Here is a 24,111-nt window from a genome sequence, read left to right as displayed (position 1 = left end):
TTAACAAAAGAGAACCTATTTGGGAACAGACACGGAACGTAACGATCCTTAAGAGGTTCGATGCAAGATTTTGCATGTCCGTGAGAACCTTCTCGATCGAAGATAAATAATGTTAACGTATGTCTAACATTTATTGAAAAGAGTTGTGAGAACCTGCGGAAAGTCGTCTTCATAGATCTCTTTGTAAGGTAGAAGACGAACAGGCTTCCTTTAGACTGCTTCTTTTTCCTCGAACCAAGAGAGGTAGCAATATAAGACATCTTTAAATTTAAAAGAAGGTGGAATAAAACTTTAGCCTTTTTTCCCCTAGGTTATAAATCTTCTTAAACAGATTAAGAAATAATTGGGGTGTCAAAGGAAGAGAGGATGTATGCCTTATTTTGGCCTTAGAGAGGTTGGATTCACAGAAGTCACGTTCTTCTCACAGCATGTTTTGTAAGGCTTTTCCAAGAGTATCTGGATATTCTATCAGAATCTATTATAAATACGACCTTAAAACCTTCTCCCCACTCAGGTCTGTCCGCGTGCAGACTGACCAGAAGTGGACATAAATGAGAGGTTTTTTCAAGGTAAATGACAAAATAGTCATGGCTAAGACAGAATTGCTGCAGATCGTGCTAGATGGAATGAGGAAACTGTCCTCTTCCGATACCTCTGTGAACCACATAGCGAGGTTTTTTCTTCACTTTCAGAGGGAAGGAATCACCTATGTATATATCTGCTATCAAAGAACGCAGTAAAAGGCCATACTCTGTCTCTACAAAGGGAATTAGAGATAACAGAGGATTAAGATCTTCGGGATCTTATACGATACCGCAATACACAAGAGTAGGATATCATGTACTTCGAATGGGATTTTTTTTTGTGGCCACAGATTCCGTGTTCCGACAAAATGGAACTGCTCCTCATCAAACTTCTTTGAGGAAGTTTATGAAGGAATTCTTTGTTTCTCTTAGCCCTAAACGACCAAGAGACAAGGGAATTTTTTGTGCATTTGAATCTCGCATCAGATTCAATGGAGACTCGGCAATGGGTTCTTGCCAGCATAGTATGTCTGGCAAAAGAAATAAATCCCTCTATTCCTGACTGCAAATCGGAACGCTTTCAGATAGAAGTTTAGTTGCCCAGGCAGGGTACTTACATTTTCATCTACAGAAGAAGAGATGGTTTAAACGTTGCCTACAGAGTTCTTCGGGGTGCGATGAGGCTCAAAAATGCTTCCAGAAGGTATTCAGAAGGATACAATAAGAGCTAGAAATCAGGGTTCCGCCCAATTTCAGCTCAGAGTCTCCTTCGACTTCCAGACTCCTTCCCTTCCTTCGGGCAAGGATAGGGAAGATTCTGCAACGAGGAACCTCATCAACATGTAAGAAGAGATCTCGTTAGCAAAAGAAGTGTTCACGAAGGATCCTCCTCGGAGGAAGACTCTTCTCTCTCGTATGTTAGATATCCTGTCGTCTACTGGGTGTAGCTGACTAAAATCACCTCCCCTTGGCCAGGGGCCAAAAGCTCAAAGGGGAAGAATTTCTTCCACCCTTCTCCAGTCTCCTGATAAACTATGTGTTGTTCAGGACTCTCGGACAATGTAGCGCCAGCCAAGCGCCAAATGCCAATACAGGCGAAAACACGCCAGAGGCGGACAGTTCCAAGGAACTCGGTCATGGTCTGATACTGAGAAGGAGCGGGCCTCCAACCTGGCGCAAATGCGCCAGAGGCGAACAAATCGGACAGATATAAGAGTGTCCGATGTGGACATTGCCAGACAGCCTAGAGACTCTTCCAAGCTCGAAGCTCAGCAAGTGTGGAGGAGCCAAGCCAGGCGCGAGGCGCCAGCCAGGCTCTAGGAGAGCCAGCCAGGCTACTAGAGGTCCAGCCAGGCCGGCTAGGAGCCAGCCAGGCTCTAGGAGCCAGCCAGGCTCTAGGAGCCAGCCAGGCTCTAGGAGCCAGCCAGGCTCTAGAAGCCAGCCAGGCGCCATCCAGGTGCCAGGCTCCTTCAAGGCTAGGCTCCAGTCAGGATTGAGGATCCATCCAGACGCAAGGCTCCTTCCAGTAAAGAGAAACCTAAAGCTCTGTCATGTAAGAGGGCTAGTCCCCATTGATATGATACATGGTAAGGCTTCTGCCATGTAAGAAGGGCTAGTCCCCATTGATATGATACAAGGTAAGGCTCTTCCATGTAAGTGGGTCAGCCCCCATTGGCACGATCCGAGAAGGCTCTGTCGTGTAAGCGGGCTAGCCCCACCCCCATTGACATGATCCAGAAGGGTTTGTCAGTCATAGGTCCCTACCTCGCTGAAACTCTTGAGGCATGCAGACTCATAGACAGTAATCATGAAGTCTTCTGCCAGGCTCCAGGTGCCTTCCAGGCGCAAGGCACCAGCCAGACGCAAGGCTCCAGCCAGGCGCGAGGCGCTAGCCAGGAAGGAAGAGCCAATCAGGCACCAGCCAGGCGCGAGGCGCCAGCCTGGCGCAAGGCGCCATCTAGGCGCGAGGCTCCAGCCAGGCGCGAGGCGCTAGACAGGCGCTAGGCGCCTGCCATGGCACGAAGCGCTAGCCAGGCTCCAGGCTTCACCCAGAGAGATCTATATCAAAGAACGCCCTGGCCTTCTTTGAGACATTGTGATCTCGTAAGCACTTGATAAGTGCATTGATGATTCCTTCAAACAGCTGAGAATTAAAAGTGCATGAAGTGCGAGCTTTTCCGAATTCTTGTTCTTTCCCTAATAATAGGTCATAAGGACATATTAGCTGTCACATACGGGAGATGCAACTCTGTGTTGACTTCCCATTATCCGAAGGATGTCAAGATAACCTTCGAGGGATCCTTCTCTCTTGGTTGATACATGTCCTGCGGATGACATTGCTGGGATAGGAGCAGATACTGATCCTTACTAGTGAGTTAAATTTTATTTAACGTCTGTTTTTTCTTTTGGTTGTTTGAAAGGAGTTTGTAGATAACTCTTTTCAACTTAAGCACTAACCCTCGTGTTAGGATCAGGTGATCGGGATCGGTGTTGTGCTCCTTAATTATGCCACTAGGCATAGGCATATTGTCATGTAAGAGGCTTTGTCGAGTAAATGGATAAGACCCCATCGACAGACCCACAAGAACTCTTAGCCATAGGTCACATCCTCGCTGAGGCTCTTGAGGCGAAGCAGATTCCTAGGCATTAGCCATGGAGTCTTCCGCCTGATCAAGTAGGAAACCAAGGTTTTATTTATTTTATTACCTACAAACGTATGTGTTTACCTGTCTATTCAGTAAATAGTTGTCTCTTTCCCACCACCAAGGGTGTCAATCAGCTAAGTATATATCTGCTGGGTAAGTTCCATGTACAAAAATGATATTGTTAAGATACAATAAAGTTTTGTACATACTTACCTGGCAGATATATACGATTGATGGCCCACCCAACCTCCCCTCAGGAGACAGGTGGAAGAGAAAATCTGGTTCTAGAACGGTAATCGTTCCTATTCCTGCCACCCAGCGGCAGGGGCGGTAGATCACCTGACCTACCTGCAGCGTGTGCCGCGAAATTCGAATTTCTGTCGGGGACGACGGAGTCTATAGCTAAGTATATATCTGCCGGGTAAGTATGTACAAAACTTTATTGTATCTTAACAATATCATTTTATAAAAAAATTTCGACATTTGGTTATTTTTAACTCGTCGGAAATGGTCGAAAACTGCAATTGTAAGCTAAAACTCTTACAGTATCGTAATATTCCATCATTTAACTTCATCTTGAAACAAATTCGAAGTCTGTATAACAATATATAGATTTATGGTGAATTTAAAAAAAAATATATTTTTTTACGTCCGCACGTTACGAATTCATGCATCATTTTGTGATAATATTTTCTGTGTTGCTTTTATCGTTTTACAATGTGTTATATACCAAAAAGATCGCAATTTAGTTTACATTACAACGAAAAAAAAGTAACTTTTTATTGTAGTGTCTTACCGAACAATTATAGAGCCGTGATTTCCACGAGCGGCAGGATACTAAATTCAAATTTAGCGCGTCGGCGTCGCCAACACTGGTGGTGATGACGTCATCTCCCTCCACTCGCGGGAGAACCAGGTACAACTGCCCAGGTGAATCCAATTCTTTTCCTGCCGGCGTCCGGTGAACATCGGTGGTCGGTGCGGTTGGATGACTTTGCTTCGCTTTTTTTTTCTTGTGTAATTGATCTTCGGAATTGGTGAAGTACTCTTTTTTGGCGTTATTGTTATTTTGCTTTTTATTTAGGCGTTGCCATGTCGGATTCTAGTCCGTCGGGAGTTAGGTTTTGCATCTCAGGATGTAAAACTAGATTATCCAAGTTAGAATATGATTCTCACACTAAATGTGTTAAGTGTAGGGGACAGGTTTGTTCAGCAGATCGAACATGTAACGAGTGTAGTGATTGGACTGATTCTCAATGGAAGTTTTTTAGTTCATACTCGGAGAAATTAGCTAAAGACAGAATTAGAAAAGCAGCGCTTAGGGAAAGTAGACTTAGCTCTGCTTCGTCTTGCGATGCTTCCGTTCCTTCTGTTTCTCCTCAAATTGTTATGTCTCCTTTAACTACACCTCCTATTCCTCCTACTAATCCCACTTCTCCGGCTTCCCGTGTAGTTTCTTCCGACACCATTGCCAGTCTGGAATCGAGGTTAGATCAGAAATTTTCGGTACTAGCGAATACGGTTTTGCAACTTGGTAATTCAGTTAAGACGTTTTTGGAGAAAGCGGCTTCAGGTAAGAGTGTAGTTGAGGGTGCGTCTGTCTGTCCTGACACGTCTCCTAGACAAAGGTCACTGTCCAGCTCCCCCGCACCGGGGAGAAGACATACCGGAAGTCCAAGGGAGTCGATCGGGATTTGCCCACAGACAGGCGCCTCTCTTGTTGAGCCTGTTGCGCCTCAACAGGGCTCGGTTAAGCGTTGGAAAGGTGTTGCGGTCAGACGCCTTTCGAATGATTCAAGCGATTCGTCTCCGGTCGCGCGGCGCTCTTGGCGAGATTCGCCCGTTTCGCGTCCCTTAAAGAGGCGTTCAGGCGCCGATTCTTCGCCTCCTCCAGTCAAGCGGTATAAGGAGCCTGAGAGTAGGGTTGCGCCGCGGCCGTTAGCGGCTCGTTCGTCGCCTCAATCTGTGCCTTTTTCGGCTCACCATCTACTAGTAGAGATTGTGGTTTTAGCGCTGTAGCTAGCAGTTCTAAGGGTGTTTTTTTAAGCGCTTTTTCGTCTGTTACGCCTGATGCGCCTGTTTCGCCTCGAATTTCGGCGGCTCAGAGCGAGGCGCAAGTAGTTTTTTCCGCCTCCTGCTGAACATTTAGGCTCTTCCAAGCCTACGTTAACTGTTTTTGATTCGTCTCTGGCGCCTTTGCGCAAGCAGTTAGAGATGTTAACCAACTGGATGAATGAGTCCAAGGGTGGTTCGAAACCTTCAGATCCGGTTGTAGTTCCGTCTACTTCTTCGGCGGTATCGGAGAATGAAGAAGAAGTAGAGGAGGAGGATTCTCATCACCTCTCGTGTTATTCACGTCTCCTTAGATTTCTTCTGGTATCTTATCCAGATTATTTTGAGAAAGCGGCTCCGCGCTCCCCAACTTCGACTTTTTTGATGAGGAGGAAACTTCAGACCCTCTCCTCCCAAACTTGTTCTATCTAAAGCGGTTAGACATTCGTTGAAAGAGACTGAAAAATGGATGTCTATGAAAAGAGACTTAGGGAAGGCTCTTTTTGCTTACCCTCCCTCTAAGTTGCTTCGCAAGAGGTATAGGTTTTATGTAACTGGGGAAGCTCCTTCTCTGGGAGTTTCTGCCTCCTCCCAGGGAGACTTCTCCAGTTTAATCGACTCCTCTAGAAGATCTGCTTTCGCCGCAGCGAAAGTTTTCTTTACAGCGCCTGAGTTGGACCACGTTGTAAAGAATCAATTTAAACTTTTGGAAGTCTTTAGCTTCCTTGATTGGACTATTGGCGCTTTAGCGGCCAAGATCGAAGATTGTCCTTCTCTTTCTCAGGAGTTAGCGGAGGATTGGATTGGTGTTCTGTCCTGTGCGGACAAATCCATTAGGGATGGATGTGATGATTTAGCTTCGCTCATCGCCTTTGGTACCCTTAAGAAAAGGCAACTTTGGTGCTCCTTTGCTTCTAAAAGGGTTACTTCCCAACAGAAGTCTGCTCTCTTGTTTGCTCCGTTTGTGAAAGATAACCTCTTTCCAGACGATGTAGTGTTGTCAATTTCGTCTGCGCTAGATAAGAAATCTACTTCGGATTTACTGGCACAGTCTACTAAGAGACCTAAAGCTCCTGTGGAGACTGTTCCTTCGGTTTCTCCTCTGGCCCAAGTGCCTTTTCGAGGGAGAAAACCCAAGCGCTTCTTTCGGCCGAAGTCGAATTTGCGACCTCAGTCTAAGGCCTCGGCCAAGGTTAACAAACCTTCCAAATGAAAGCTCGGTTCTTCATGCACCAGTGGGAGCCAGGCTGGCTATGTTTTTGGGAGGAATGGGAAAACAGAGCGGAGCAGAAGCCTGGGTAGTGCAAGTACTCAAGTTCGGCTATCGTATTCCTCTCGTTTCACCTCCCTCGCTCTCACCTGTGCCAATTCCATTCCAGGCATACTCTCCGGGCTCAGACAAATTTCTGGCGCTAGCTGCAGAAGTGGAAGCGCTTGTTCTCAAAGAAGCGATAGAACAGATAGAAGGGGATTTTCCTCCAGGCTTTTACAATCGCCTTTTTGTAGTTCCCAAGTCATCAGGGGGCTGGAGGCCGGTTTTGGATGTGAGCGCCCTGAACTTGCATGTCCAGAAAACAAAATTTCATATGGAGACCACTCGGTTGGTTCTGGAGTCCATCAGACAGGGGGATTGGATGGTCTCTCTGGACATGCAAGACGCTTATTTTCACATTCCGATACATCGCGAATCTCGGAAGTACCTGAGGTTCATGTTCGAAGGCAAGGTGTTTCAGTTTCGGGCGCTTTGCTTCGGACTAGCGACCGCTCCTCAAGTTTTCACCAGGGTTCTATCCCCGATAGGAAGCTGGCTGCACATATTAGGAGTAAGAATCTCCCTCTATCTGGACGATTGGCTTCTCCGGTCGGAATCAGAGAGTCGGTGCATGAAGGACCTTGGAACAACTCTGGATCTTGCCAGAAAGTTAGGAATTCTGGTCAACAAACAGAAGTCCCAGTTGGTTCCATCTCAGAGCATCCTTTATTTGGGGATGATTCTGAATGCTCAAGTTTTTCGGGCTTTTCTGTCCCCCGAAGAGGGTTCAAGGCTGTCTGGAGACAGTTCAGGAGTTCTTGGACAAAAAGGTAGTTTCTGCCAATCCAAATGGATGAGGCTCTGGGCAAATTGACGTCAGTGGAGAAATTTGTGACGTTGGAAGACTGCACATGAGACCTCTGCAGTTTTTCCTGAGAGCCTCTTGGTGCAGGAAGACACAACCAGACTCGATTACTTTTCCTGTCACAGATCAAATAAAAGAGGACCTAAGGTGGTAGCTCTCTCGAGCAAGGTTGGAAGAAGGGTTAGATTTACGACCCATCCTCCCGAACCTACAGTTCTTTTCCGACGCATCGGACACAGGTTGGGGAGCCCTACTGGGAAATCAACGGACTTCAGGAGCTTGGTCGGAGAAGGAGAAGAAGTTCCACATAAATGTAAAGGAACTGTTAGCAATTTTCTTGGGGCTCAGACAGTTTCGGAGTTTAGTAGAAGGTCGAGTAGTGGCAGTGCATTCCGACAACTCCACGGCTCTCTCGTACGTGCGGAAACAGGGGGGGACTCAGTCTTTCTCTCTGTACGAAGTAGCCAAGGATCTCCTCCTGTGGTCAACGAAGCGAAGGTTCAGCTAGTCCCGAGATTTGTTCCGGGAAAGATGAACGTTCTGGCGGACGAGTTAAGTCGTCAACAGCAAGTGTTACCTCTGGAGTGGACTTTGGACAACAAGATTTGTCAGAAACTTTGGCGCCTTTGGGGACGACCGTCAATAGACCTGTTCGCGACATCAAGGAACAACCGTCTTCCTCTCTTTTGTTCTCCAGTCCCAGATCCTCTAGCTTGGTCGGTGGACGCAATGCTGTTGGATTGGTCGGGTCTGGAAGCTTATGCATTCCCTCCGTTCGGTCTAATAAGAGAGGTGCTGAACAAGTTCATGTCGCACAGCAATGTAACACTAACGTTAATCGCTCCCTTTTGGCCCAGGAAAGAGTGGTTCCCGGACCTTCTCCAGTTGTTAGTAGACTTCCCCAGACTTCTTCCTCCAGAGAAGTGGCTTCTCAAACAACCGCACTTCAAGAGGTTCCACCAAAACTTGTCCGCTCTAGCTCTGACAGGGTTCAGACTGTCCGGAATCTTGTCAGAGCGAAAGGATTTTCAAGAAGAGCTGCAGAAGCTATCGCTCGTTGTAGGAGAGAGTCTTCTAACAAACTCTATCAAGGGAAGTGGAGAATCTTCAGAGAGTGGTGTAGAAGTGCTAAAGTCTCTACTTCTGCGACCTCTTTAACAGAAATAGCAGATTTTCTTCTATTTCTTAGGAACTCTAAGAAACTGGCTCCTTCGACGATCAGAGGATATAGAGCCATGCTCTCTTCGGTTTTTCGACATCGAGGTTTGGATATTTCCTCCAATTCAGATCTGTCGGACCTCATTAGGTCTTTCGAAACCACTAAGCTCCCGCAAGATACAGTGACTTGGAACTTAGATGTGGTGCTTAAGTTCCTCATGGGGCCACCGTTTGAGCCTTTGAAGTCGGCTTCACTCAGGAACTTGACTAAGAAGGCACTTTTTCTTATTGCACTAGCTTCTGCTAAGCGTGTCAGCGAATTGCACGCTATAGACAAAAGAGTCGGTTTCTCTCAAGGCAATGCTGTATTTTCGGTATCTTTGACCTTTCTAGCCAAAAATGAGAATCCTTCTAATCCTTGGCCGAGGAGTTTTGTGGTAAGGAACTTATCTGATTTGGTTGGACATGAGGAGGAAGAAAGGCTCTTATGTCCAGTCAGGGCTATTAAGCAGTATCTGTTTGCCACTAAGGGTATTAGAGGACAATCTTCTAAGCTCTGGACCTCGGTTCAAAATCCCTCTCGTCCTCTTTCTAAGAATGCTATATCGTTCTTTATTAGAGAGCTTATCAGGGAAGCTCACTCGCAGTCCGAGAACGACAATCTTTCCGTTCTAGAGTTAAAGCTCATGAGGTTAGAGCAGTGGCAACTTCTTTAGCATTCAGAAAGAATTTATCATTAGCTTCGATTCCTCAGAGCACGTTCTGGAGATCGAATTCGGTTTTTGCGAGTCATTATCTCAAAGAGATAGAAACGGTTTTCGAGAATTGTAAAACGTTAGGTCCGGTGGCGGTTTCTGGCATGGTGTTGGGAGAAACGGCACAGGGGTCGTCACCTCTATGCTAACTTTTCACCTTGAATAGGTTGTCGAGTTCAAGGGAAGCTGGGGGTACTGAGTACCTGGGATACTCACCAGTTTGTTAGGTCAGATTTTACAATGGTTGGGTATATATGTTTTTAAATCTGGTGTTGGTGACAAATGTTTTGTATGATTGAATTTCTGGTCTTAGCCCAGGGCAAGGGCAATCTTTGTTGTTACTATCCTCCGTCAGTCAGCCTTGACTCGCTTGAACTACGGAAGGATTCCACTCCTGTAGAGGCTAACTTTGGTCAAATTCCAATTCCTCTACAATAGTAAGAAGAGCACCGACCAGAGGCAGTAACAGTCTGCTGTAGCTCTCTTACAAGGTAAGGTACAACAGACACCTTGAGTGTTTACTGGTATTGCAATAAATGTAACCATTTAAAAATACTAGTGGTCCACTGAATCCCACCTTCCCATAAATGTGTAATCAGCTCTATAATTGTTCGGTAAGACACTACAATAAAAATGAAATTTTCATTATTAAAATGAAGTTTTATTGTATACTTACCGAACAATTATGATTATACCCACCCTCCTCCCCTTAGGTGGACGGACGGGCAGAAAGAATTGGATTCACCTGGGCAGTTGTACCTGGTTCTCCCGCGAGTGGAGGGAGATGACGTCATCACCACCAGTGTTGGCGACGCCGACGCGCTAAATTTGAATTTAGTATCCTGCCGCTCGTGGAAATCACGGCTCTATAATTGTTCGGTAAGTATACAATAAAACTTCATTTTAATAATGAAAATTTCATTTTTACCTATAACCGTTTTGCGCACAGCGCGATTTGAATAAAATTATATATGAAATTTCGTTTTTGCGCTATCATATAACGCATTATATATGATAATGATAATTTTTATCATTTCTGATGGTTGCATACTAAACTTCAGGCAATGAGAAAAAAAGGAGCCAAAAATGAACTCTTAATCTTCAAAACTAAGCGCGCTGTGATTTTTTGAAAAAAAAAATTTTTCCGCTTCCGCGCTCACTTTAACCGGCCCCAGCATTCGAGAGAGGTTTTGATTTTTACCGCTTCGGCATTTAAGGGTTAACTGGTATGGATAATATTTCTAAGTGGATCTAAGTTTTGAACTTGGGTTATTTTTAGTGTATGTTTGTGTTATTTTTAGTGTATATTTGGTTTATTTTTAGTGCATATTTGTATTATTCTAGTAAATTTAGTATACTTGTACCATAGGTTCGTTTAATATTCAGATGCCTTTAAAGTTTACCTAGTACTGTATACTTCCTCCTAGAGTTTACTGGTAGAAGTCTCTCTCTCTCTCTCTCTCTCTCTCTCTCTCTCTCTCTCTCTCTCTCTCTCTCTCTCTCTCTCTCTCTCTCAAAATTCACAATGGTTAAATCTTAACATGAAATTACGTACATATAGTCTTTAAATTGCTAATAATTTGATGTCTTGTACTGTGGCTTCCGCTGTATTAATTCTGATATAAAAAATTCAGGAATTAATAACTTTTCTTTTTCAGATTATGGACAATTAGGTTAGCAAGGGTTCAAAGTGCAAGTTATAGCAATGTGAAACCAAACTGTGGTGCCATCATTCCTGAATTCCAAAAGATTTAGTTTTTGAAGTAGTGAAGAATCAGTAATCTCTAATGTCTGCTAGATGCATAATGTACTTGAAAAGGAGCATAAGTGTTAATGGTTTGTATAAATTTTACTTGTTTAAATTAAAACTTCTATAAATTTAATGTGATTGCTATCTAGTTGCAACATTTGCAATAAACATTTAACCATAAGTAGTAGGGAAAATTTTAGGCATCTTATTAAGGAATTTGGATGTTGACATCAAAGTAAACCTGTTGCCTCTTACTAAAAAATAACTTCCACTGCGATTTAGGCCTCGCACAACATTCTGGGCAGGGATTCATTATAGTACAAACATTAGCATGACACCTATACTGCATGTGGAGTGTGGGTCTGTAGCCAAAGAAGCCAGGAAACGAGAACACAGGAAACCTTGAGTCCCTGGTCACATACGTTGGCGAGGCCGAGATGATGCAGAGGAAGCCATAATAACACAAGCCCACATACAGACAACTAGACAAGCAAAAGAGTGAAAACGGGCAAACAACCTGGATGGCGGAGAGTAAGCAACCGCGTCTTTCACCCAGTTGGTTAAGAAAAAACTAAATGCATTAGTGTGGGTACACGGGCTTTGACCAGTTTTCACCCAATATACTACACATGCGTTGCCAGATCTCACAGATTCCTTGCTTTTCAATCTCCGATTGTTTAACCAGATCCAGCTAGGTGTTAGAAAATTATCCTATTGTTGAGACCGAAGGTTTTTAGCTATGAAAAATGCAAATTGCCAGTTTTGTGACATGTTTAAAGTAGATGTGCTGGAGTAGATTATTACTGACATTTCTATAAAAAATGAATGGTATATTTTTTTTTCAGTGAACTGGCAATTTCAACTCTAGATTTTGTATAGTGGAAACAAAGTATCTACATAACTGACAGTTAGCTTTGAAGTGGTAAAGTTCTTGGTTGTTTTCAAAATCCCATTGGGTTTGACATTAAATCTTTAATGTGAACAGTATGGTACTTGTTGAGGATCTGTGGTGGCTGCTCAACATGTTCAACCACCAAGCTCTATTTGGATAAAACATCTCGCCCAATGTTTATGGTAGCAATTAAAAAATGACTGGTACTCTTTCCCACTTTTTATCTTCTTTCAGCAGCCACATGCTGTATTCTTGCTGGCTGGGCAAGATGCTTGTGAGCTACTCAACAGATTTTTATTTCTTTCATTAGTTGGTAGGTGATTCCTTCTGTCTTCATTTTAATGAGAGCCAGGCAGGAGGTAGGAAAGCATCACCTAATCGGATTTTGCAGTGTGCTGCCTTCTGACCTGATCTTTTGTACAAGGGAATTGTAGGTTACGTTTTCCTTTAGTGGCATAAGCTTTGCACTTGCAAGGGCCTCTGTCCTCATAGACCTCACACATGCTTGGATGGACAGAAGTTTGACCACGAAGCTAACATTTTCAGATGGAAATCTCCATATAAGATACTATGAAGATGTGTATCCTCATAGGGACAGTTGGCAAATTTTTAAGATTTGTTTTTTCATAGATATGTGAACTATACTTTCAACCTCCCATCAGTTGTCTCACTGCAGAAAGAGTACTGATACTGTGAAAATGTGCCTATTACCCTGTTATCAAGTTGCAGTGACTTAACCAACTACATATCACCAGAGGTATCCACATAGAAGACGTATACAATTCAGATATAGAAGACGTATATACAGTAGTTTAGATATGCAAGATAAATGCAGATTATCTTGAAAACTGTACACATTTTTGCCAGTGCTCCTTGGCCATTCAGTATGAAAAAGTATGGGAAATTTTAAGTTATTTTTTAGATTAACCTTACCTCTCCTTATAGCTTTTACTTGTGCACTAGCATTACTTCAACAGATTGAAGCAAAAAAATTAGAACACCCGGTTTTCTATGAACACTTTTCTACGAATATCCGTCTTTATCCATCTACTACTTCCATTACCCCCCCACCAGATGACCAATAGGTACAAGCACTCATAGCAGGTCAGTCTACTTCTGTCGCTGATTTCAGTAGTTCAGCAGATGCACTCAGTTTTCTGTTGGTTTGTTCTTTTATTTGTTGAATATACATTCAGGAAGGTCCTCTAAGGTATGAGTTGCCTAAATAGCCATTATTACCGTTTTATTGACCCTCATGATATGTCTTTGCTGAGGGAAGGGTTATGATTGGATAACTATATGAATCGCAGTTGAACGGAATGCAGTAATTGATCGCAAACAGAAAGAGCTTGTTAGTTTGTAGCAACAACCATACGTATAGGATAATACCAATAAGGCCTAAGTTCCCTTCCCCATTCAGTAATTGATTAGGTCCTCTGCTGATTCTCTTCGATCTGTTACATACTCCAAATGAGCTTCCCATTGATCCAGGGCATAAGATTTGATAGGATGGAGGGATTTTGTATTATTATTGTCATTAGTGTTTTTTTTTTCTTCTCTTACCCTCCCAAGAGTTTTGGTAGGTTTGGCTTGTTTCCGATGTTGGAGGAAGGGTCAATGCTTCCTCTTTCTTGCCTTGTCCTTGGCACGTCTCCTGTCTCATTCCCTCATGGCTTAGAGTGACAGGGAACTGGGACATGTCAAAAAGTGGTGTGGATCTGTGCCTGTTGTCTCCCTTTTTTCGGGCTGGTAGGTCACCGGGTCCAGCTGGTGCAAGTTCTAGCACCAGAATTCATTCTCTGATAATATTGCTTGTGTAAAAATAAGAGAAGTCTCCCAACGTTTTTTCCCCTCTTTTATTTTACCATTTAGGATTGACAGGGTAGCAGTGATGCTTTGTCTCTTTCTGGTAATATTTAAGAGAGTTTAAGCTGCCTTGTCTAGGCAGTTTAAGGCTAGTATAAGTATCAGGTTCTAGTGAGAAGCTTAGACTCTTTGGCCTTCCGGTGTATTATGGATTTTTTGGCCGGGGGAAATAATGCACCTCACAGTTTTTATACACCAGTAGCAGGCGTTTAGTGCGAATTTGAGCAGTTTGCCACATTCTTGCGCATTTGTGCCTATGGCTTGTATGCCTATTGCATGCGCGCCTACTATATGGATGCCTATGGCTGATGTGCCTATCTCATGTGCATCTATAGCTTGTATGCCTATCGTGCACACCCCTGGCTTGTTCTCCTGTTGCGTGTGTGTCATGTGTGCTCGCCTATGGCTTGTTTAGTTTTGCTCCTACGCCTGTGTACCTGTCTTGTGTGCTTTTTACTTGCTATCTACTGATTGCGCTCCTATCGCCTGTGCATGTGATCCCTGCCTGACTGTTGCCTTCCTACAGAGAATCTTGCATGCACTATCATTTTGAATTACATTTTAGTAGGCAGGTGGTTGCTATTAGTGGTCTCAACATTGTTTGAGGGATTTCGACTCCTTTTCCAATTGTGGAGATTCTATCTGTAAATAGTTTGGTTACTGGTTAGTTTTTTCCGATTCCCATGTGTTTTAGGGACGTTCTTATTATTCTAAGATTTTACCAGTCAGTATTTAGTGCATTTGGTTGAACCAACAGGTTTCCAACTAAATCAATCTTACTTTTGATGGGGGGGGGGGGGGGGGGGGGGGGGGGGGGGGGCCTAGTGGTTATGTGGATGGTGATTATGAGGAGTTTTTAACTCTCAGTGGAACTTTATCAAGAGTTAGTTCAGTGCAATCAGCTGCTGCTCTTCTGCCACCAAGAATGTTAATCTTTGCCCCAGTATCTCTTGACATATGTTCACTTGCTAAGACTTATCCTACCTTTTCTGTGGTGGGAGGGCAATTGCATGCGCTTATGTAGATTGATGAATCAGGTGTCTGATATACAACCAGTGTTTAAGTGTCACAATTTCTTTTTGAAGAGGTTAATTGCTTTCTGTAAGGAAATGTTAATGTATGGTTTTGTGGGAAAGGACCCTTCGTTTGAGCTGTATTTCATTAGGTGGCTTGTGTATGTTAAAGCTTTAACCCTCAATGGACAGATACCCTAATATGAGTAGCTTTGGGTGATGGACGGATTCACTCATGCTAGTGAGTATCAATATTATGCACTATCGATTTGGGGAAATCGGGCAGGAGAGAGGTTCCATTACTTCTATAGCCCATAAATTGACTAATGGCAACCTTTAGACTGGCTTAGATCGGCGATGTAGGCAGCTCATGAGTTAGCTGTGATCTGACTTCAAGACAACATGTTTTGTTTGCTCATGAATATACCTAGGGGTTGCTGTTGGTTTTAATTTGTATCTTTTATGCAAGTATGTCAGTTATGATTGTAATTTTGCAAAGAAAAGTGCAAAGAACTATTAGAAAAACATGTATATTCCAAAAGTTACTGCATCTTTGATGTCAGTAAATTTACGTAAATATTTTACAACAAATATACTTAGAATTTGTTGCTAATTTTAGGTCTTATCTGTTTTGATATTGTATGCACTGTGAAGAATGAGAATCCATTTAACCCGTGCGTACATTCACCATCAACAATTTGGCGGATATTTTCGGACCTTAGGAAGAGGAAAGATTGTTATGTCCAGTTAGGGCCTTGAGATATTACTTTCAAAGAACAGAAAAGGTTAGGGGCTCTTTGGACCTCCTTTGGTGCTCGGTCAGGAATCCGTCTCGTCCACGCTCCAAAAGTGCTTTCTCTTTGTTTCTAAGAAATTTGATCTTAGCAGCTCATGCAGAAATCCAAGAGAACAAATTGGCCACAATGAAGGTCAAGGCTCATGAGGTGAGAGCAGTCACAGCTTCTCTCGCATACAGATATAACATTTCATTTACTAAAGTTGTTCAATCTACGTTCTGGAAGTGTAGGTCAATATTAGCTTCTCACTATCTAAAGGATGTGGAAACTATCTATAAGAACTGCAATACATTAGGACCTATATCTGTTGGTGGCATAGTGTTGGGAGAGTGGGAATAGGGAATCTGACTTCCCTTTGCTCAGTTTCACCTTGGATAAGGTATTGTGTTTGTTGGGAAGCCAGGATGCATATTTGTGGCTAGATTGCCCACCAGTTCCTTCCGTTTTAGTGGTTGGATTGTGACAGTCTTTTATGATTATGGTGTAGTGCAGTTTTTTTTTTAAATTCTGGTCTTTGTCCAGGGCAAGGGCATCTTTTGTAGGTTTGCGAGCCACGGTTGTACTTCCTTGCTCCAAAGTCCCCAGTCATGTAGAGGCGACTCTGGGCTGGATAGCCACATCCTCTACGGGTCAAGTGGAGCACCGACCAGAGGCAGCAATTATCTATAGAGCTCACTTGCCAGGTAAGGAAACAACAAGCATGTTATTGTATGCTGGCAAACTTTTATTTCAATTTCATTGTACTTTACACAGTAATGTATTGAGAGTTTGGCCATGATTCCCACCTCTTTTAAATGTGGAATCAGCTATGTAATTACTGGGCGAGTTCCACATACAAAAGTGATATTTTTATAATAAAATAAGGTTTTGTTCATGAAACTTACCTGACAGATATATATATATAGCTGTATTCTCTGAAGTCCGACAGAATTTCAAAATTCGCGGCACACGTAGTGGGCGGCCAGGTGGTAGTACCCATTCCTGCCGCTGGGAGGCGGATATCAGGAACCATTCCCATTTTCTATTCATATTTTTTCTGTCGCTGGTCGGTAAACAACTGTTTACAGACCTCCGCCTAGGATTTTGAAACTTCATTAGCCGCTTAAGTATCTTAATTATTCTTTCGATTATTGACTTGGATTTGTGGCTAGGCATACGCTATCATAAGTTAAATTTTTTCATTGCATATGATGTCTGAAGCTAGTTAGCCTAGTTTCAGACTTTGTTGTCTGCATGGGGTAAGGTGAGGCTACCGGAACTTTCGGTAGACACTCGCTTAGTATATATGACGTTTACATGTTTTCTTTGCATAAAGATCAATGTAATTAGTGTAATGTGTGACTGATTACGGAAGAAGTAGGATTCATGTACGCATTTTAGAGCGTGTTAGAATCAGGAGTTTTCCTCCACAGTAAACAGAAGTTAGAAATAATGAACCTTCTAACCTCCTGTAGAATTTATTTTGCCTAACCCTGTGGTATGGCTTACGGGCCTAGAAGAAGTGTCTGCTAGAGGATTACATCAAGTAATCTTAGACTAAATTGCTCGCTCTCCAATCAGTGTTGTGAAGTGTAGTGCCCCTTGTGTTGTGGAGGGGGCGTCAGATCGGCCCTATAATGCCTCTAGGCCTGGACCTCTGTCGGACTCCCAGGACTCAGGGAGAGGGCATGTCAAAAGCCGCAAGAGGGTTACGGGGGCTTCCCACCGATCTGGTGTCCTTTCGGCAGGACCTGTTGACGCTTCCCAGGCTGCTTAAGATCGTGCACGTGCACGAATCTTGAAGGATTGCTTCTCGTCCTCCGAGGCGTCCTCCCCGCGCAAGGGTTGGAGCTCTCGGAAGGACTCGCGCCCTCTAAGGAGCTTTAGAGAAGAGGACGCTTCACGTCCTCTCTCTCATCAGGAGGGAACGTCAGATCGGCCCCATAACGCCTCTAGGCCTAGACCTCTGTCGGACTCCCAGGAAGCAGGGAGAGGGCATGTCAAAAGCCGAAGGAGGGTTACGGGTTTTTCACGCTGATCTGGCTTCCTTTCGGCAGGTCCTGTTGTCGCTTCCCAGGCTGCCGAAGATCGAGCACGTGCACGAATCTTGAAGGATTGCTTCTCATCCTCCGAGGCGTCCTCCCCACACAGGGGTTGGAGCTCTCGGAAGGACTCGCGCCCCCTTAAGAAGCTTTAGAGAAGAGGACGCTTCACGTCCTCTCTCTCGTCACGAGAGGATGAAAGAGTCCTGTGCCCTGTCAGGGCTCTCAAATTTTATTTACATAAACGAAGGAAGTAAGAGGTCCTTCGGGTAATTTATGGTGCTCAGGAAGAGACCACATTTACCCTTTTCGAAGAATGCACTGGCTCTTTTCCTAAGGGACATTATTAAGGAGGCTCATTCATCTTGCCAGAAGAGTGATTTGAGCCTCCTGCGAGTGAACGCTCATGAAGTTAGAGCGGTTTCAACCTCGCTAGCATTCCAAAAGAACATGGTAATCAAGGACATTCTTGATTCCACCTTTTGGAGGAGCAACTCAGTATTCGTCTCCTCTCCTCATGGCGCTCCGTATACGTTATGTAACGTTCGCTTTACTTCGAAAAAGCAAGCTGATAAGTTTGACGTCTGGCAAGCTGCTTTGCACAGTCAAACAACTTATGTCTCTGGTTCGGCATAAGAAGGGCAATTTAGACGTGAGGAAGCTTTTGGAGGTGCTCGACGTCCTATAAGTAGAGACATTCTCCAGGACGCTCGGCAAGCACCTTGCGAGGGTGTCTTTCGGACGCTCGGCGTTCCTTTGCTGAGTGCGTTTTTGGAGATGTTCTTTTGCATTACTAAGACGCAAGTTGTCGCACAGGCGGCCACTGTCTTTGTAAGAAGGTATGAAGGTCTTTAAGGCCCGTCTTGAAGACGAAAGCCGTACGTCTTCCTTTAGTGTTCACACACTTCAGGAGCAGCGTGCGGCTCTCCATGGAGACTCGCATGAGGACGTCCCTTGGAAATATTCAACGTCCTACGCAAAACGCGGTTCGTCATAACATTGAGATGTTGGCAAGGTCGCTCGCCAGGACGCCTCTTGGCGGGCCTTGCATGCATCAGGGCGCTCAACGAGATCCTCTCTGAAATGTCATTCAGAAGACTTGGTGTTCTCTGCTCAGACACGCTCGCAGCTAAGCAGGACGTTTTTTGAGGACGCTCGCGACGCTTTTCCAAACGCTACGCAGGAACGATGGGACGCTTTCAACGGACACCTTCGCGGTTTTTCGGCAGCATGACGCTTTTGAGGACGCTCAGCAGGACACTCGCCGTTCGAAGCAGGACGCTTTTGAGGACGCTCGCCGTTCGAAGCAGGACGCTTTTCGGACGAGGCAGGACGCTTTTGAGGACGCTCAGCAGGACGCTTGCCTGGCTAAGCAGGACGCTTTTGGCGCCTCTCGTCAGGAAGCTCGTGCTTCCTCTCGTAGGGACGTGTCTAGTAAGACAGTTCCCGTTGTTTCAAAGGACGCTCTACGTTCACAAGATGTCCGTCCTTCAAAGGATCGTCGTAAGGGCGAGTCCGTACCTGAAGCGGTGACTTCCAATCAGCGGAAGTCTTTGTTCAGGCCTAAGCCTGCTGGACGTACGCCCTCTCCGGATGGACGTTCTCCAGTTCCTCTTAGAGAAGAAGGGGAACTTAGTAGTCCAGCGAGTTCAGTCGAAGAAGAACCTCCTGTAGCTTCAGCTGTCTCAGACTATAAGGTTCTTGTGCGGCTGTTACGTTCGTCCTTCGGGGATAAGTTTCAGCCGGCAGCCCCTAGGTCTCCTCCCTCTCAACTTTCGTCTTCTAAGTCAGTCAAGACTCCTGAGTTTGTCGAGATGAAGACGTCGCTTTCAACCAAGAGGGCTTTCAAGAAGCTCCAAGATTTTATGTCTCGAAGGAAGGACCAGGGCAAGACCACTTTCGCCCTTCCTCCCTCTAGACTCTCCGGGAAAGGAGGCATTTGGTATGAAACCAAGGAGGACTCTCATTAACAAATTTCGGAAGAGCTCTCATTCATTTTCAGAGGCTCATCCGGGGAGTAAGAAAAAGACTTGTAGACTAGATCCAGGAAGTCTTATGTCCAATATCATAAGAACATTGAACGGTCCTTTTCGATCCTCGGTTCTCACTTGATGATCTCTATTCAAATATTACTCCCTTCTCTTGGCAAAGAGTCTTGGCAAAGAGTCAAGGAGTTCTTTTAAAAAGTCTCATTCATTAGAACGTGGACAGTCGTTTTCCTTTCTTTCTCTCTTCCTCGTCGAGGAAAGATGTAGTAGAGAATTCGATGTTCAAATTACTACAATACTTACGTAGTTTATCTTTGCGTCATTTTGCTAACGCATGGGTCAAGTCATATACGCATATCGTATTTACCTCTACGGATAGAAGCCGAAAGAACTGTTGTTCTAATGTATTTAATTGACACTCCCTTCAACCTTCCAAGAGTTTTCAGAGTAAGAACAACTCTTAAGTTATTGTTACGACAACACCAACTCAGCTTCTGTATTTAGCGAATTCTGTTTCGTTTAAATATGCCTGCTTGAGAGTTTCCTTTTGCTCGATAATATCATACCTCTTCCTTCGTAAAGGGAGTAGCTGGCAACTCAGGCAGATAGTGCGAGACGATGAATGAACAAGGCTGCTGTTACTGTGATCTACGCAGTACCGGCTAGCTCTGTGACATGCGCGGTTGGTTACGTCTCTCTCCCCTGCGGGAATGGCTGACTAGCCGTCTCTCTGCCCTACAATCATGGATTTTAGCCTCGGGTTGAGGAAATTTCTAGTAATCATGAATGAACATGCCTTCCGTTTACTAAAAAAATTTCAACAAGATATCTCTTATACCTGTTCGGTGCGGTTTTACCGCACTGTAACAGAATTCTGTACGAGTCTACCGCTGCATAGCACTATAATAATGCTCTCCTGCTTATGCAAAGCCCAGCCTTATTTAGGCAAGGAAGCAGGCTGAGTGAGGGAATGGATGAGTTTGCTGGGGACCATTTCCTCGCTGGAGAAACTTGTTTTCCCTGAATAAACAGCAATTCAGACTGCTACAGTTTTTCCTCACGGAGAAATTGGAATAACATCAAAGATCTAGTAATAATTCTAATTTTCTCTCAACGGCTTGAGGATCACCTCGGGTGATAGCGAGAGGGTGCCAGACATCCGAACAGAGGAACAGAGGTCCTGGCACATTGTCTGAAAGAATTGGAAGCCAATTTGGTCGGCTCTCCAGTTCCTCGAAGAGTGAGTTTTGATCGAGTGGTCCAAATCATCTCGGATAATTTCTCAGCTCTCTCATAGCTCAAGAAGAGAGAGTTGGTTATGGGCTTGGGCACGGAACGTAACGATCCTCAAGAGGTTCGTTAAACTAGTGCACGTCCGTGCGGGTCTTCTCGATCAAAGGCAGCAACTTCTGACGTCTGAGTAATCCTCACTTAGAAGTATGTCGAAAGTTGAGGAGAGACTGAGGGCGTCCTTTCGTTAAGTTTTTCGTAATATTGAAGACGAAGGAGCTTCCTCTTTAAGTTGTTCCCTTATTCATGATCCTAGAGGATTAGCATTAGTCGCCACCATGTTGGCCTTTAAGAGGTTGGATTCACAGAGGTCATGTAATTCAGAGAGAATTGTCCAAAGACCCTTCCCGAGAGAATCGGTGTAATCTAACATCGTCACTTAGTGAAGTATCTAATATCTCTCCTCTCTGAGTCGGAAGGCGTTCAGACTATCGAGAAGCGATAAGATCTTCAAAATTAATGGCAGTCTCTTGGCCAAGGCAAAGCATTGCTGCTTATTTTCAGTGTTCAATCGGAGGGGGCCGTTTCTGGAGATAGTGAAGGGAAAATGACTGTTCCTCCACCTCGACCTCTGTGAATTTCTTTATGGTTCTATCTTTCCGTCTGAAGTATGAGATAAGCTAGAAGTCCTAACTATTGTAGAATATGCAAATATGTTGTTGACGGCCTCTAGGCTCAGAGATTCGGTTCTGTCAAACAACAAAGCTTCACGATCTTTGAGGTCTGTGGAGATCTTGAAATTCTCTGGATCGAAGGTTCCGGCATGGAACTTAGACGTAGTCTGAGTTTCTGATGCCAAAAGCATTTCGAACCTATCCTTTCTGCGAACTTAATACACGTGACCAGAAAGGCTAACATTCTAACCGCTCTAGCCACGGCAAAGAGGGTTAGTGAGGTTTTAGCCATCATCAGAGGTTTTGGCTTTAAAGGACATAATGCGGTCTGTCCTCTAAGCCTTCCGTTCTTGGTAAGAACGAAAACCTGTCTAATCCTTGACCCGAAGGCTTGGAGACCAAGGGTATGGCACAAAATATTGGGCAAGGGCATTAGAGAGTCCTGTGCCCTGTCGGGTCTCTCAAGTTTTATCTTGATAAAACTATAGAAAGTCGAGGTCAACGGACAATCTGCGGTGTTCCGTAAAAAGACCAGACTGGTTCATGTCCAAGAACACCCTGGCATTATAGTCAAGGAGTTCTTTTAAAAAAGTCTCATTCATTATGTTTGCATAAAGATTTGAGATTTTTTCTTAATATGAATGCTCAAGAGGTGAGGGCGCAGCCTCGGAAGCATTTCAACAGAGCATGACACTCAGTAACATCCTGAGTGCCACGCTTTAGCGAAGCAACTCTGTGTTCGCTTCACACTCCCGACGGGATGTGAAGACGACATTGGAGATCTGTAAGTTGCTAGGACCATACATATCCATAGATATATTATTGGGGGCAGGAAGCAACACGAATCCTATCCTACAGAAAAGGGATAGGTGTGCTTTTAACTTTGAAGGGTTGGTCGCTTGAGGCGCGTTCCTTTTCTTTAGCCTAGAAGTTATGGAACTAACTTTGATAGGTTAGGTCAGGTGGTGGTTTTAGCTTCGTTGCCCTCAGAAGTATGGTCATATGGTCTAGTCACATTGTGGTCACGCCCCCGTTGACAGATCATCTAGAGCGCACCAGCATTACAGGTCTCTACCTCGCTGGCAACTCTAGTAAAGCAGAAGCAGACTTTGGTGACAGTAATCACGAAGTCGGCTATGCTAACAGGTGAGGAACCAAGATGTATATCATCTACTTAATTTAGTTTCCTAAAAATCCTATTCTGTCTCTTCCCACCATCCGAAGGTGGGATTCAGCTATTTATATATCTGTCAGGTAAGTTTCATGAACAAAATGTTATTGTTATAATACAATTAAGTTTGTTCATACTTACCTGGCAGATATATATAATTAAAGTGCCCACCCGCCTCCCCTCAGGAGACAGTGGCACTGATAAAATATGAATAGAAAATGGGAATGGTTCCTGATATCCATCTCCCAGCGGCGGGAATGGGTACTACCACCTGGCCGCCCACTGCGTGTGCCGCAAATTTTGAAATTCTGTCAGACTTCAGAGAATACAGCTATATATATATCTGCCAGGTAAGTATGAACAAACTTAATTGTATTATAACAATAACATTTTGTATATACTTACCCAGTAATTAGTATATGATCAGAGCCCACCCACCTCCCCTCAAATGGACATTAAAGCACAAAACGAATTGAAGCTCTCTGCCAAGTTGTTACCTATATAAGCCCTGGTAGTGGGCGGGGCATTCCAGCTACACCGTAACCAAAACTAGCGCTACTGTAGATTTTCAATTGTTAGGCTGCCATAGGTAGGAAGCTCTTAGCTATATATACTGGGTAAGTGTATATACAAAACTTTATTTTATTTTATTATAATATAATTTGTTCATGAAACTTACCTGTCAGATATATATATAGCTGTATTTTTCCGAATCCGACAGAAATTTAAACACTTACGACACACGTAGTGGGAGTCAGGTGGTTAGTACCCATTCCTGCCGCTGGGAGGCGGGTATCAGGAACCATTCCCATTTTCTATTCACAATTTTTCTGTCGCCGGTGCTGTAAACAACGTTTGCAGCACCTCCGTCCAGATTTTGGAAACTTACTAGCTACTTGAGTATCCCTTTTGGTTTTTTTCTTTGGTATCTGAATTGGATCGGTGGCTTGGCACACGTTGACTTTGGATTGATTTGATTTTGGTATTGATTTTTCTTTGATCAAGATGTCAGGGTCTAGTTCAGCTAGCGTTAGATTTTGTTCTATGTCTGAATGTAGAGGTAGGCTACTGAAAGCTTCAGTAGACCCACATTCTGTTTGTAAGGTTTGCAGGGGGAATGAATGTATTTTTTGAAAGTCGTTGTAAGGAGTGTGAAAGATTAACAGAGTCTGAGTGGAAGGCGTATGAAACCTATCTTAAGAAACTTGAGCGAGATAGGTTAAGGAGGTCTTCCTCCAGGAGTGTTTCAGGTAGGCAAGATTTTAATGATTCTCCTGCTAACCCTCCTCCTGTAGTTTATGCTCCTACCCCTGTAGTGTTGCCTCCGGCCCCTGAAGCAGTGTCGGTAGAAGGTAATACTTTATCACTAATTCTTGAATCGATTCGTAACTTAGAATCAAAAGTGTTAGCTCTGGAGAGCAAAAGTGAAGAAAAGTGCAGTGAAAGTGCCCCTTGTGT

General features: G+C 44.1%; 1 long non-coding RNA gene across 3 annotated transcripts in view; it reads left to right on the top strand.

Moving 5' to 3' along the window:
- LOC135203146 (uncharacterized) overlaps positions 1–24,111 on the top strand; it is a 449,843-nt gene that overhangs the window by 54,747 nt on the left and 370,985 nt on the right. For all 3 annotated transcript variants that reach the window (XR_010311870.1, XR_010311872.1, XR_010311871.1), the window contains exon 2: positions 10,910–11,087. This is a non-coding gene — a long non-coding RNA (uncharacterized LOC135203146). The remainder of the gene's footprint in view (positions 1–10,909; positions 11,088–24,111) is intronic.

Source organism: Macrobrachium nipponense, chromosome 33 (genome assembly GCF_015104395.2).
Source record: "Macrobrachium nipponense isolate FS-2020 chromosome 33, ASM1510439v2, whole genome shotgun sequence".
Classification (NCBI taxonomy): Eukaryota; Metazoa; Arthropoda; class Malacostraca; order Decapoda; family Palaemonidae; genus Macrobrachium; species Macrobrachium nipponense.
Note: the sequence above shows the minus strand (reverse complement) of the source record. Positions and strands in the feature narration are given on the sequence as shown.